Source organism: Cryptotermes secundus, unplaced genomic scaffold, assembly GCF_002891405.2.
Source record: "Cryptotermes secundus unplaced genomic scaffold, Csec_1.0 scaffold68, whole genome shotgun sequence".
Taxonomy (NCBI): Eukaryota; Metazoa; Arthropoda; class Insecta; order Blattodea; family Kalotermitidae; genus Cryptotermes; species Cryptotermes secundus.
The window spans coordinates 111398-114576 of NW_019722422.1; the positions used below are offsets into that span (position 1 = coordinate 111398).

Below are 3179 nucleotides of genomic sequence, written 5' to 3' on the forward strand. Positions count from 1 at the left end.
GCTTTAATGAATTCACTTTAACATGTGTCTAATTGGGAGGTATGCAGTAGCGTAGTTGGTTGAGGCACTATGCTACAAGCTGGAAGGTCATGGGTTCAAGTCCCGATGAGGTCATTGGATATTTTTCAATTGAACTAATCCTTCCAGCTGCACTATGGCCCTGGGGTTCACTCAGCCTCTAACAGAAATGAGTACCAGGAATTAAATAAATAATTTTCTTGGGGAGTAAAGCGCGGCTGGTGGGTAAGGCTGACAACCTTACTGCCTTCTTTGAGCCGACTGCCTAGATAATGTGGGACCCTCAACGTCTCACAACCCTATGGGCCTTCATGGCCTGTTACAGAGATAGCTTTACTTTTTTTACTTACTTTACATTGCTATTCAATAGAACTTAACCTCTACTGACAGAGGGGGAGAACTGAATGTGGAGTCCCACAAGGCTCTATTCTTGGTCCCTTGTTCTTTTTACTTTATATAAATGATTTACCAAAGATACTAAACGATGATAAATACCGTATTTACACATGTATAGGCCGCACATTTTTTGCCAAAAATTCAAGAGGAAAACTGGGGTGCGGCTTATATTCGAAATATTCGAAATCACACTTCATTTAAAAAAAATATATTCATAATTAGTAATACAGAGTGTTATACTCCTGAAATAATATTCCAAGAAAATTATTTTTTCTATAATTTGTCTGAAAATTTTGTTGCGGCCTATACATGCGTAAATACAGTATATGGTTTTGTATGCGGATGACACGAGTATAATAATTACAGATATAAATAATTCAAATTTTGAAATAAATCTTAATCAAACTACAAAGACAAAAATATCACCATCTAATGTGACTATTTAAGTTTTATCATTTGAAGACTCATCACCCTTACATGTTTCGATCCCTACAGATCGTCCTTAGAGGGCATCAATACTTTTTCGGAAACTACTATTAGAATAGATGTTAATTACATACATACACATATAATGTCTGAAATGCACAATGTACACAGTGTTCAACCTTTCACATTCACAGCAGCCTTCCTGGTGTTAAAACTTTTTTAAAAACTTTCTAGGAATCTAAACAACACAGCAGGAGACGAATAAACATGGAAATACTAAGAATCTCCTTTCACAAGATCGACAGGCGGCACAGGATCAGCCACCTCCAAGAATAACAATACGAGAATTGACACGAACTGGTATGGTTTATAAATTTTAAGCTTGAACTGCCACCACTATCATCATTCCTCAGTATCAATATGTTCATTGTGTCATGAGGTTATATGACTCGTGGTAAGTTTCCTTCTACCAAATATGCTTTCAAAAGAAGAGCAAATTTTCATGCTACAAACTTTCTACAATGAAAGTGTAATATTGTTTCGAGAAACTGGTATGAGAATTCTGAATCTGCCCTACCTACATGTAAGCACAAGTATCACCAGCAGGACGAATTTGAAGAGCATGCCACTGTTTTAGATGCACATATTCCAAGAAGTAGTAGACCAATATGTGCAAGAACTGAAGGAAACATTATGTCTATGGCACAAGTGGTGATGCAGAATTCTGAAAAATCTACACTGATGAAAAACTCTAACTGGAGGAATGTAGCATCGAATAGAGAAGAATGGCGAGCAATCCTGAGGAAGGCCAGGGCTCACAAAGGGTTGTTGTACCAGTGACGACGATGACGACGATGAAAAACTCTGTATCTGACTATGTGTTTGGGGTTTGGATGTGTAATGGTACTACTTCTGACTTCAAAACTGTAAAATACTTCCTCCAAATCATTAGAGGGATCAGATTCCTTTGTCCCTGTCCCTTCATGGCACAGGCCAGTATAGTACCTTAAATCAGAATGTTTCACACAGTGGTTTTGAAATAATCATTTTATGCTGTGCAACCTCGATGATGGAATGGCATGAGAATCTCTATATTCTGTACATCTGCCAAAGTCTCCTGATATATATTACAAATCTGATCATATGAAATAAGATGTCCCTCACCTGAGTGTAATGCTGTCCTGGTAAAGTTAAGTGCTCCTCAACCAACTGTGATACTGTTGCATACGGTTACTGTACATCTTCAGAACAATGGACTGATACAGGAGTCTGTATTACAGTCTTACTTTCATTGCTGCATGTGTCAGATCCTACAGCAACTGCATACACACAGTCACCTTTCACAACTTGCTCAGCAGCTGAAAGGATTACAGATTTGTGATGGCAAAAGTTATTCTGTTCACAAACACTAGTGCTTCTTTCATCAGGGACATAGGCACAGCAAGCATAATATTCACCATGCATTGGTCTGTGGGTTGGTTAATGTGAATATTCATTAAAATTAATATGCCTATTTAGATAGCTGTCAAATGACATAATGAAAATCAAAACATAGAATCTGAGGGTCTCACAGTAGTAGCTATGAAGAGTTGTATCTTCTGGGATATAAAGCCATGCAGCATATTTAAAGTTGAAGGCTGACTTTCAATGGACTACACAGCATCATATCCCAAAAGATATAACTTCAAAATCAGTTTGGGGTGGGGGAAAGATGTCATTCAAGTCCATTTCTGGTGGATCTCTGGTCTTTCTACTACCCATTCAAACTTTCCCCTGCTCTCATACAGAAACCATAAAAAACTAAGTGTGGGCTATCTTACAATCAGATTTATATACAAAAAATTTTGGACTTTAAAGGAAGAATCAATTTTCTCTTAATGACATATCAAAAGTTCTTGTTCTGGTGACAATGATTCACTAAATTTGAATACACTTGGCTGTCAACTTATGACCGGCCACACTTACAACCACAAAAAATGAAAAATAAAAGACGATTAAAATGTAAAAGTTCTTAAAAATAAATTATAAAGATAATAAAAAGATTAGAAAGTTTAAAAAATACTGTTAATAAATATATGGTCAACATACAACCAAATGGACTTACGACCTGTCAGTCAGAATGGAAGTCGGTCATAAGTCAACGACTAAGTATATACTTATATAAAACAAGAGCCACATTCTTTTAGTACATTAAGATAATGTAACAAGTGCTGGGTACAGCATTCTGCGTGAAAATAGGACTTGAACACCACAAAACTATTTTTTTCATTCACATACACATATATAATAATAATAATAATAATAATAATAATAATAATAATAATAATAATAATAATAAT

The 3179-nt window shown here is 35.9% G+C and overlaps 1 long non-coding RNA gene across 1 annotated transcript in view; it reads right to left on the reverse strand.

The window, feature by feature from the left end:
* Window positions 1-2007: 2007 nt before the first annotated feature.
* The window catches only part of LOC111861272, a 6147-nt gene continuing 4975 nt past the window's right edge, over window positions 2008-3179 (reverse strand). Inside the window, exon 3 of the long non-coding RNA XR_002842207.2 lies at window positions 2008-2198. This is a non-coding gene — a long non-coding RNA (uncharacterized LOC111861272). The remainder of the gene's footprint in view (window positions 2199-3179) is intronic.